Source organism: Acinonyx jubatus, chromosome D3 (genome assembly GCF_027475565.1).
Source record: "Acinonyx jubatus isolate Ajub_Pintada_27869175 chromosome D3, VMU_Ajub_asm_v1.0, whole genome shotgun sequence".
NCBI classification, from domain to species: Eukaryota; Metazoa; Chordata; class Mammalia; order Carnivora; family Felidae; genus Acinonyx; species Acinonyx jubatus.
Window position 1 is genome coordinate 76,860,535 of NC_069392.1, and position 13,130 is coordinate 76,873,664.

The window sequence follows — 13,130 nt, forward strand, 5'->3', positions numbered from 1 at the left end:
TTGCATAAAATTCTCACTTATTACAAGTACGTGAAGGAAAGGAAAAGGAATCAAAACATTTAAAAAGTAATTATTCTGCAGCAAGCCTTTCCTAGGTATTATAGCATCAGGATAACAATAGCATAATGACAAATGTTATTGTTTTCATAAATATTCATACATAACAGATACTTATATATGATTTATACAGATGATAAATTATATAAGTTTATAGTATAATGATTGATACAATTATTATCCCTGTACAGAATTTTCACTACATGCATGGTTTTATATTAAGTTTGTAAGAAACTAAAAATGAGTTACAAACCACTTTATGTACATTCTACTTGTTACGACGATTATCCTTACATGACAATTATGTTAACTTATTTTATCAACAATTATATGGCACCTACTATGTGCTAAACCTCAAGCATAGAAAGAATTCAATCCCTAACCCAGTCCACAAAGAGCCCACAATTTAGAGAGGAAGTTGGACACGTAATGGTTCCATATGTAGTTCAGGAATGAGCAAAAACTCTTACATCTGTAATCTCATTTGATCCTGATAAGGTAAATAAGAAAAGTATTCTTATCACATTAACTTTAAATTATTTTTTAATGCTTATTTATTTTTTGAGAGAGAGACAGAGCATGAGCGGGGGAGGGGCAGAGAGAGGGAGACACAGAACCTGAAGCAGGCTCCAGGCTCTGAGCTGTCAGCACACAGCCCGACACGGGGCTCGAACCCACAAACTGTGAAATCATGACCTGAGCCGAAGTGGGACGTTCAACCAACTGAGCCACCCAGACGCCCCTGTCATGTTAATTTTAAAAGAAGCAGTTAAATGACTTCCCTATTACCACGCATTTCGTAAATTACAGAAGCGCACTATGTGGCCGCAGATGACAGGAATTCACAAAGCTAAATAAAAACCACTTGAATCAGGTCCAAAAATCAGAATAAAATATAGAATCTTTAGATAAAAATTTATCTAGATAATGGTCTCTAATGCAGCTTCTCTCAATTCCCCACTAAAAAAAAAAAAAAAATTAAGAAATGGGGAAGAGATGAACATTAATCTGAGAGTGGCAATTAGCTATTACCAACATCTGGGGCTGGAGAAGAGATTCATTAATCACAAGATGTGTGGATCCCAATTAACAATCATAATCAGAAGTTATCATTCATTCATTATTAAATGTTTGCTGTGAGCCATTTTGTTCTTCCTTGAAAGAGAGGTAGTAATATGATTTAGCTTTTTATCCCTACTATTCTGGATCCAGTTTGAAAAAAAGAAATATCTACACTGAGCAGAAAACTGGGCAAGCAGTCCTTCTGTCTGAGATGGTCAATATTAATTCAATCCTTTTTAACTTCCCAGAGACTGCCACACCCCAAAAACAGAAGGGCAAGGCTTATTCATGTGTGTTTATGTAGGTGGGAGCAGGGGTGAAGGTCTGGGCATGAAGCCCAACATGGCAGCTGTAATTTAAGAAACAGAGTGAATGGAGTCAGAAGAGTAAGGCATTCTTTGTTTTTGTATTCCATGATTTCATATCATTTTTAAAATAAGCATTAATAGAGGTGCCTGGGTGGCTCAGTTGATTAAGCGTCGGACTCTTGGTTTCGGCTCAGGTCTCACAATTCTTGAGTTTGAACCGAACATAGGGCTCTGCTCTGACAGCGCGGAGCCTGCTTGGGATTCTCTCCCTCTCTGCTCCTCCCCTACTCTCGCTCTTTCTCTCGAAAATAAAATGAATAAACATTGATATTGTTTTCTACCCAGCTGGTACATTCATTAGCATTAAACGCTAGATCCTTCTCTTCCTTGACCCCAAGAAGCCATGCCCACAAAGTCCTAACCTCCTTAGGCAGGGTCCCTCTGTTCCATTTCTGAAACAAGCTCTCAGACAGTAGCCTGAGTTGCCCCCAAGGCTGTGAGCTGCTGACACTTCTGGCTCATCATCTCCATGGCAGCCTGATTCGTGGCATGCTTCTCCTGCAGAGCAGGCTGCATTTTCTCCATTTGCTTGGTGAGGAAGTCCATCTTCCTCTTGAAAAAGCCCTTGGCATCCTCAGCTGTCTTTTCTATATAGTAACCTGTTCCCACATTGATGAGGACATGTTCCACATCATGTAGCTTCTCAGGGACATACATAGAACTCTTCACTGGGACAAGTAATTCCATTCTTTTCCCTTGTCGTCATGAACAAGAACTCCAGCTGGTTCTCGAGTATCTCTAGCTGCGGCAGGTTCAGTTTGGTGATGTTAACTGACTCGGTCATGTTGGGAAGGATACACATTTTTTTAAAAAGCATTAATATAAGCACTTAATAATAGGAGATAATATTTCTATGCAGTAATGCTTAATAAATTATATGCTGGCTCATCTAATTCAGGCCACATATGTGGGAATGACAAGTATTCCAGCTCTTAACATTACAAATAAAATTTAGACCAAGTTCACGAACATCCCTCCTTCTGTTATAAAATGCTTGCTCCAATCTAGCAAGACCCAGTGGGTATGAGCAGTGACAAGGGGAATTTATACACCCTGAATGCACCACATCTCAACAGACTGCTCCTTACTCTAGATTAAGTAAATATATACAAATACCCCTGAGTTCTGCTTCTGCTCGGGACGCAGGAACCTTCAAGAAAGTGTCATTTCCGAACCAACAATGACAGAAAAAAAAAAACAGATTATTTACAAAATCATAGCTTTCTATTGCGCTCAGCAGAGAGTTAAAGTCATGAGTCAAGTAAACTGTATTCCAGAAAGAGATACTCCCCTTTTGTGAGCAACGGGACACAGGAACTGTTTTATTTTAGCCAATAGAAGATGTGGAGGCCATACAAACAAGTAAGAAAGAACTGGCTGGAATCGTAACACATTATTAAAGAGCAAATGTGGGCTAGCAACAGGTTAGAATAACTAAAATCCGCAGACCCAAGGAGGGGTTTATGTTCATGTAGAAGCCTTTTGCATTGCTCCCCAATAGGTGATCATGAGAGAGGTCAAGGATGTGGTGGGAGACGAGACCCCTTCGGGGGTGCAGGAGGCGGCCGCTGCCGGGGCACAGACATACAGCCCTGCCAGACAGCCTTCATCCTTCTCTGCTATGAAGCAAAAACCCTAAAACTAGGTGCATGCGCAGCAATCACTCAACACCCAGGGCCACTTAAAAATTAATTAATTCTGAGAAAAGAATAGAAGCAGAAATCCCTCTGTTTTTGATTGAGGACAAGAAAGCCCTCTTAACTCAGGATAAAGGCAAAAGTCAGTTGTGTCTAGAGAACACCTGTACCTGAGAGGGAGACAGGAAGCCATTATGGATGCAGGATTCTGCAGGATTCAAGCAGGGGCTAGCCATCCCTGGAGAAGGAGCAGGAAACACCTTCCCACCCGAGACAAATCACAGATCCGTGTCTGTGATGACCTCAGAAAGCCTCATCCCCAAAGGCCAGATACACAGGGCCTGCCTACGGTGGAGGCCGACCTGGGCAAGGGCCAGCCCAGCATGACCCCATAGCAAAACTGGTCCTGAGGAAAGTGAAAGTGCTCCCACTGAGGATGGAGTGAGAGTACCCTCTGAGGTCCAGAGGTGCAGGGCACCCCGAGGGCAGAGGGAGCCGGAAAACCCTGTGCACCAAGCCCTGCTCTCAGCACAGGTGAGAACAGCATCCGGAATGGCATTGAACAAAACAATAGCAACAGCGGAACCCGAACCCAGGACAACTCCTGACACAACTGAACTGGAACTCTCTACGTAGTCTCTTTCTGGCTGATTTTAGTAACTGCTGTCTTCAGTTATCAGCAGTTTGACTATCTATCAAGATGTTTTGTTTTTCAACTTTTTTTTTTATTTATTTTTGGGACAGAGCGAGACAGAGCATGAACGGGGGAGGGGCAGAGAGAGAGGGAGACACAGAATTGGAAACAGGCTCCAGGCTCCGAGCCATCAGCCCAGAGCCTGACGCGGGGCTTGAACTCACGGACCGCGAGATCGTGACCTGGCTGAAGTCGGACGCTTAACCGACTGCGCCACCCAGGCGCCCCTGTTTTTGTTTTGTTTTTAATTCTGCTTAGAATTTGCTGAGATTCTTGGATCTTTGCATCAATGTTTTTTTTTTCTCAATTTTAGAAAGACCTTACCACTTTTTAAATATATATATATATATATATATATATTTTTTTTTTTTTTTTTTAAGAAAGTGTGAGTGGGAGAGGGGCAGAGAGAAAGGGAGACACAGAATCTGAAACAGGCTCCGGGCTCTGAGCTGTCAGCACAGAGCCCGACGCGGGGCTTGAACTCGCAAACCACGAGATCATGACCCGAGCCAAAGTCGGACACTTAACTGACTGAGCCACCCAGGTGCCCCACTGTGGGTGTTTTCTAATTTGTGGCTATATGCCAATGCTTTCACACACAGAAAATGTACAGAATAAGTTGAGTGATATATATTTTCCACACCTCCATCTTTTGTCAAGCTGTGGGAGCTGAGAGAAGGGTCAATGTGTCTGATCTAGCTGGGCCTGGGGTTTGTCACACGTGGTGTTTGATGGAGTTCGCCACTGACTTTAGATATTCTGAGAGTTGCATGGACACTTTCTTATCAGCCCGGCATGGGGCTAAGAACTGGTAGGATTCGGCAATCTGCCTGTGCTTCAGAGCTGAGCCCCCAGAGAGAGCTCTTCCTACTTCCCAGCCTGGCTGGTAAGTTTCTGGGTCAGCAGGGCCCTCTCTTTGCTCTCCAGGGTTTCCCCTTCATTTCTGTGCCTTCGAGAGAACTCCATAGTCCCATTGTCTGTTCCTCAGCCTTCAGAAGGGGCCTCCCTGTCTGGGGTGATTCGGAAGGTCTCAGCATTTCTCTCAGTGCTACTCTGATGCGTTCAGGCTTTAGTATCTGCAATACTGGGGCGTCTCTGGAATATCTCACAGTTCTGTCACCACACCTGCAGACTTTGGTGAATAAAAGCCCTCATCCCCTCAGGTGACCCCCTCCGTCTGCATGTCCAGCTCCCAGCTTTTGGGAGTTGAAAACCTAAGGAAGTTTTCCGAACGGCCCTTCCTCACTACTTCGTAGGCAAAAGGCGGCACGTTTTGGACAGACTTCTATTGGCTCTCCTGCTGTCCCCACCATACTCTAAAGGTGACTGCTTGGTACTGGGGCGATGGTCTCATGTGCCCTGGGGAGAATCCTTCTCCGTTCTCCTTCAGTACCCCAAGTGTTGATACATGGCTCCCAAGGGTCTGGTGACGATGTACAGGAAAATGTTGGTGTTTGAACGCAGACTTGCTCTGGGGTTGGGCTGCTTATAATTCTAATACGACTAGCCAGCCTGCATGTTGATGGGAAAAGATTTTCAAAGGTTAGCTGTTTTCACCTACCCGTCATCTATGGCGGATTCCTCTTCCACCCAGGAGAAAGTTGAGCCATGGGTCTCAAGTCTCCTCTAACTTGGCCTGGGGCGGGGGGCGGGGCGGGGGGTGTGGATTTAGTTCTTTTAGATTTCTTTGAGGCCGCAGCAAACTGTCCCTCCCATCCCCTGTGAAGGCTGTTTTCGTTTGAATAGCGGCTTTTCACCAGATCTTCATAATCTCTAATATTTACTAGAAAGTAATATTCAGTTATTATCAAATGGTGACCCTTAAGTTACTCTCCAGCCTCCACTGCACATGCAGTTACCACTCTTCACATTCCACATTCCATTACCCTGGTGTTTAAACATTTTTCTTCAGGGGTGCCTGGCTGGCTCAGTCAGTTGAGCGTCCGACTTCTGCTCAGGTCACGATCCTGCTTGCGGTTCCTGGGTTCGAGCCCCACGTCGGGCTCTGTGCTGACAGCTCGGAGCCTGGAGCCCGCTTCGGATTCTGTGTCTCCCTCTCTCTCTGCCCCTCCCCTGCTCACACTCTGTCTCTGTCTCTCTCTCTCTGTCTCAAAAATAAACATGAAAAAAATTTTTTAAATGTTTTCTTCATAGTCTTCTCACTGGGTGAAGTCTTTACTTATATGCCTACTTAATTATTGTCTAAATTTCTCCCCCAGAGTATGATCTCCATGAAGGTAGAAGCTTGGATTGTTTACATTGGCCGCTCTATTCCAGTACCCAGAAGAGTGACTGGCACTGGGTAGATACTCAATAAATACATATTGAATAAATGAATGAATGAATGTTAGGGCGAAGAGTTTGTTTACTTCGCATGACTACAATAAAAATCCACCTCCTCTTGAGAAGTGCTTAGAATTAGAACTGCTAGTTGCCCATAAGCTGGGAGGCTGAACTGTGAGTAGTATACAGTATAAATCACCCAAGTCCAGAAGTCTGCCTCAACACCAGTGAGCTGGTGACTCTTAAGCAAATCAGTTTTATTCTCCTCGCTCGCACAACCAAGTCTACAGAAAAGCTGGACATTACCAAGTTGGTCTTGGTACTGGAATGAAATTGCAAACCTAATTTAAAAATAGAAGTTATTAAAAATAGAATGATTGTTAAAAAAGGAGATGTTAAAAATAGAAGTTCTAGAAATAAACATGACTTAAGTAGTTACCTCGAAAAAGAAGAAAAGAAAACCTTTAGAAAATCTCATGGGGTGCCTGGGAGGCTCAGTTAGTTTAGCATCAGACTCTTGATATCGGCTTAGGTCATGGTCTCACTACTGGTGGAATCGATCGCATACCCTTGTCGGGCTCCCAGCTGACAGTGCCGAGCCTGCTTGGGATTCTCTCTCTCTGTTCCTCCCCCACTCACGAGTGTGTGCACATGCTCTCTCTCTCTCTCTCTCAAAATAAATAAATAAACATAAAGAAAAAGAAAACAAAAACAAAGGCCAGAAAACAATAGAAGAAAATGTAGGAAAATCAACCTTATCACAACAAGATATTTGATGCATAAACTAAGTGAAAATTTATTTTTCAAAAAGTATATCTTGCTATATAAAAATTAAACCTTTAGGAGCACCTGGGTGGCTTAGTCGGTTAAGCCTCCGACTTCGGCTCAGATCATGATCTCGCAGTTTGTGGGTTTGAGCCCCACAGCTGGCTCTGTGCTGACAGCTCAGAGCCTGAAGCCTGCTTAGGATTCTGTTTCTCTCTCTCTCTCTCTGCCCCTCCTCCACTCACACACTCTCTCTCTCTCTCTCTCAAAAATCAATAAACATTAAAAAATGTATTTTTATTTTTTTAACTTTATTTATTTTTGAGAGAAAGAGACAGAACATGAGTGGGGGAAGGGCAGAGAGAGGGAGACACAACTGGAAGCAGGCTCCAGGCTCTGAGCTGTGAGCACAGAGTGTGACTGGGGCTCCAACTCATGAGCGGTGAGATCATGACCTGAGCTGAAGTCGGAGGCTCAACCGACTGAGCCACCAGGTGCCCCCAAAACATTTTTTTAAATTAAAACCTTAGGCTGGGGATCATCATAAAGAAACCTAAGCCACTTACTAGGAAAAATATTTTCAGCATATAAGGCAGAATATTATCTTCTTAGCATAAAATGCTTTATATAACAGTAAGAAAATATGATACCTCAAATGGAAAATGAGTAATGGATGTGAATGAATAATTCACTACAATTAAATGATAAAAAATTTTAAATTGTCAGTTATTAGCTACTTAGTGAATGAAAAAGACAACATCAAGATGCTATTGTTTTATGTCTTGGACGTTGGCATCAGCAATTTACGTTAGCCAAGGTCCTCATGTTTGCAGACAATGACACATTGTCATCTACTATTAACTGATCTGTAAACTGAGTTCAATTCCAAGACAATGTGCTGGCAGGTTTGTTTTTTTCTGAGTCCTCCCTCCTTGGTTTGCATTCAACCGCCTTCTCATTGTGTCCTCACATGCTTGCCATGTCTTGTGTCTCTTCCTCTTCTTGTAAGGACACCAGTCCTAGTGAATTAGGGCCCCACCTTCCGACCTCATCTAAATGTAATTGCCTCCTCAAAGGCCCGATATCCAAATACAGTCAACATTGGGAGTGAAAACTTCAACTTTTGTCTGAATTTTGGGAGGGACACAATTCAATCCATAACAAGCACCTTGTACTGACCATTGGATCTTTCTTCACAAGTGCTATTTCAAGTGTTCTATCATTTTCTGTTGGGTTTTCTGTTTTTCTCTTATTGATGGGTAATTCGTTATATGTTCTTCCTATTTGTTCGTTGTTAAATATATGCATTGCAGATATCTTTGCCTCCTTTTGGCTTGCCTTTCACTCCTAAGTGCAGTCTTTAGAGAAAAAGGCATTTTTAATTTTAATGTAGACCAATGTATCAACGTTTTCCTTCTTCTTTGTTTTCCATTTAAGAAATTTTTGCCTATCAAGCGAATGATGATTTTACTTCTATTTCTTCTAAAACCTTTATTGTTTTATCTTTCTCATTTACATCCATAGTCCATTTAGAATTGATTTAGGTATACAATGAGAGGAAGATATCAAGAATAATATTTTCTATGTGCATATCCCTTTGATTCAACATTTATCAATACTTATTTATTTTGAGAGAGCGCATGTACGTGCGTTCAGGGGAGGGGTAGAGAGAAAATCCCAAGCAGGCTCTGTGCTGTCACTGTGAAGCGTGACACCCGATGCAGGGCTCGAACCCACAAACCGTTTGATCACTACCTGAGCCAAAATTAAGAGCTGGACACTTTGCCAACTGAGCCACCCAGGCTCCCTAAATCCAACATTTATTGAAAAGACTAGCATTTCCTTATTACTCTGCAGTTACCTTTGTCAAAAATCAGATGACCATATATATTGAGGTAAATGTTTAAAAACACATAAATTGAAGTATATACACTTAAATTTTAACAGATATTTAAGGACATATTCATTAAAATTTTTTTTTAATGTTTATTCATTTTTGAGAGAGACAGAGCATGAGTAGGTGAGGGGCAGAAAGAGAGAGGGAGATAGAGAATCCGAAGCAGGCTCCAGGCTCTGAGCTGTCAGCACAGAGCCCGACATGGGGCTCGAACTCAGGAACGATGAGATCATGACCTGGCTGAAGTCAGACGCTCAACCGACTGAGCCACCCAGGCGCCCCTCTTTGTTTTAATTTTTAAAAGGTTTTTACTTTTTCTAAAGTAATCACAAACTATTTTAATAACAAGGAAAATAAATACTGAAAACAGTGTAGAATGTAAATTTCTTTCTTGGGATAAAAACGCTTATGTTTTAATATGAATATTTTCCTAAAGGATACTATTATTTATTTCTGAAATAGTATGCAGAATGGAATCGGATATTTACTTGCAGTTTGGTTATTGAAATATACTCTTTCCACATACACTTATACATGAATATATGATACGGTATATGATACACATGTTTAGAGTTATGGTTTTTTACATGTTGGGAGGTCCTTAAAACCCCCATCAGGTACAATAATTCACCGGAAGGACTCAGAACTTAGCAAAGCTGTTATACTCATGGTTACGGTTTACTAAAGCAAAAGGAAACACATCAAGATCAGTGATGAAAAAAGGTACCTAAGGGCAGAGACCCTGTGTGGAAATTCCCACCATCCTCCTTCAGTGGAGTCACGTGGGCGGTGCTCATTTCTCCTGGCAATAATGTATGACAATATGCCACGCTGGTTGGAGTGGCCAACCAAGGAATCTCACCTGATTCTTATTGTCCAGAGATTTTATTGGAGGTCGGTCACAGTGGCATGACTGCCGACAGGACTGGCCTTAGCTCCAACTCCTTTAGAAGTCAAGCCGAAACTATGTGGTCCAAGGTTCCCACCATAAATCACATTGTTAGCATAGATAATCTGGTGTGGGCTGTGCCGCCCAGGTTAGCAATGACACACTTTTCAGTCAGGACATTCCAGGGGATTAGAAGTTACCTCCCAGAAGCTGGGGGCAAAGGGCCAAACCTTTCTTGGGACAAGGTTAACCCTTTAAAGCACAGTTCTATATGGGCGTTTATTCAGCTAGGTAATACCAGTTGTGTGTCACACAAACATACATGTTTATTTCTCCATCTTATTGTGCTACAAGCTGAGTTAGTGATCTATAAACAAACAAAACCCCCAGAAAACAGAGCAAAAAAAGAAAACCAAAAAAAAAAAACAAACCCACAAACAAACATACAATCCATTACAAAATTAAGGCAAATTGACACAAGAGCTTTCTAACTTTTGGAATAATTTACTGTTTAATTCCCTCATTAGTTTAATTTTTCCTCAATGGATTCAAGCTTTTAACTAATAAAATTATACTTACTTACATTAAATTTTATTAAAATTGCATTTTATTCTTGAAACCTTGAAACCACTGCAGAAAAATACATTGGTAATCAACAATTAAGGGAAATTTCTACTGCACAAATAATGACAAATGATGCTCAGAATTCATTTAGGCATAGTTTTCTTATCTGAAGGGCCAAGCAAAGATATTTATTATCTTTACCACTTTTCCCCATCGCATTGGAACTATTGTTTATGGAAATTGGAAGATAATGCATTTTAAATATATACAAATCATTAAAAAGATCGTAAAATCTTTTATGTTGGTGTCATTATCACTTTTATTTCCTAATTTAGTTATACCCAAAATTGTTCGTAGTTATTTTGGAATCTGGTATCTAATTTATCAGTCATGAAGCACATTTTCTCAACTGTGCTCATCTCCTGTTATCTGCACTACATTTTGTACACACTTGGAAAGAAATTTGAAATGAGAAATAACCAAATAACTAGATAAAATACTGTATCAAAAATAAGGGGGTGTTGTGGATATTTAATAAAACCATTTCTAGGTTGTTTCTTTCCAAATACACTAACTTACTCTATGTGTGTAAATGTGTAATACCTCATTTGGATATGGTGTCAGTCGCAATCCATGAACAAGTTTCAGAATATATTTTTGTTAAATGAGGGATGTCAAGTCATTCTTTGACCGCTAAGACTAAGATTCTCCAATTAAGAAAAAGAAAAGCTTAAGAGCTATTACTTCCTACACAGGACAATAAACCTAATCTAAAGGACAACCAGTTATGAACAGCTAGAAAAGTTAGGGAACCAAGAAGAAAGTCAACAAAAGGCAAGACGTACAGTTAAGAGTCATCATGACTTTGGAAGAGAAAATCCTTAGTGTAGATCCAGAACTGAAAATAAAGGGGGAGGATTATCCTTAGAATGCTTGGAGGATCTTTCTGGATTAGAGGCTGAAATAATTTGCATGCTCAATCTAGGCTCTGAGCCGATTCAATCTACTTTTGTTATTTAACTTGTAAATATTCTACACCTAGCCAGTCTTTCTAAGAACAACCCTCCCGGTCTCCACTGGCAGGGGTATGAACTCAGAACGAGCAGGTATTAAATATATTACCACTGAGGCATGAATTCCCTTTGGCTGAATAATCTGGAGAAATGATATTTCGAAAAAACAAATTCCATTATCCAAAAATTACAAAATTTTTAAAATTCTCTAGTTTTCAAACAACAAAAACTGATATATAATAACTAGAAGGTGGATGGGGAAGAAGTCTTATGGGGGTAAGGGGACTTGTTTATGTGGCATGATGGTGCTCATCATTAATCACACAAAGTCCAGTCTGCTTAAAAGAAGTACCAAGACATCTTTACCACAACATGGATATCCTGACCACTGCTTGAATCAAGGATCCATAATCTAGAATTTCCAAGAGATTTTGCTGTTTCAGAATTCTCATTGTAAGGTACTTATTGCTAGTGATTTTGATTTGAATTCATTATGTCCCCGTAGGCAGAGGGTAATGTTCTTGGTGACATAAAAAGGAATCAGTTAGGTCTGAGCCCTCCGCTAGGTAGTAGTCTGAGATCGGTAATTCTTACATTAACAGATGTTGAAAGGATTACCTGAACATAAACAAACGTATAAAACACCATTAAAGCCTCAGTAATTTGGTCACACCCTTCAGAATTTATCATTACTTATTATTATGAAATGCATTAATGTTTACTTTTGGTGAATAAATTCTTTCTTCACAGAGTAAATGCATAAACACTTAAGGGAATATTATGTTTACAAGCCCTTTAGACACACTAATTTACATAAGTGGTACACTTCAGAATAGTAAACCCATGAGAATTTTTTTTAATGAGAAATTGTAAATTTTTTTAAATTCTGAAAATGTTCAAAGTTTTTCAGTATTAAAACAACTACACCTAATCTTATTATACCTTCTTGAATGTTTCTTATTTCTGTCTTGTTTTTAAATGGGAAAAAGCTTTAAACTCTGTAGTTCTGCTATTTGTTCTATTGGGGAACCAACACAATCTGAAACAAGGATTTATTGGGGAGTTTATCTAAAGGAGAAGAACTGGAGCAGACAGGAGGGTGACATAGGAGAGCTCAATACAAGGGCAAATTACAAATGAGGACCAAGTTCTTATGGGACCTCCTAAGAAGTTAAGCAAGGTCCTTCACTGAATTATTTATCTGAAGTACAGGAAACATGCATGTTATCTAACACCTCCCCTATCTGATTATTTGAGATCTTCCTTGGGGGCATTAATCCCTTGTACATCTGAGCAGCACATGAATGTAGCCTGAATAAAATTCTCTCCAGATCTTCAGAGAAGGTGAATTGTGAAGGCAAAAAGTGAAGATACAATGTGAAAGGGTTCTAGTCAAGCTCCATCCATCCCCCCCGACCCCAGCCTAGCTTCCAGACAAAACTCAAAAGAGTCCTTACTTGGCCCCAACTCTTTGTGTTTCTAAGTCATGGTGCCCCTCATTCTCAGAAAGTAGACCACAACCACGAAACATATTCTTCCCGGGATGCCTGGGTGGCTCAGTTGGTTAAGGATCTGACTCTTGATTTCAGCTCAGGTCATGATCTCACGGTTCATAAGATGGAGCCTTATATCAGGCTCAGTGCTGACAGCACAGAGCCTGCTTGGGATTTCCTCTCTCTCTCTCTGCATCTCCCCCACTTGTGTTCCCCACCCTCCCCCAAATAAATAAAATAAACTTCAAAAAACCATATTCTTCTCTAGCCTGACCACAACCCACATCCCATCAAGCTCCAGACAGAGCCCCTCCAGAAACCTGCCAACTCTTGGCCAAGAATCTACCTCGCCAAGATCGACCCCCTCCCCACACCCACCATGGGCGCAGCTGCAACCCCCTCACATCC

At 40.9% G+C, this 13,130-nt stretch overlaps 1 pseudogene; it reads right to left on the minus strand.

Moving 5' to 3' along the window:
- Positions 1–1,872: 1,872 nt before the first annotated feature.
- Positions 1,873–3,506, minus strand: LOC128312481 (prefoldin subunit 5-like; annotated as a pseudogene).
- Positions 3,507–13,130: the final 9,624 nt, after the last annotated feature.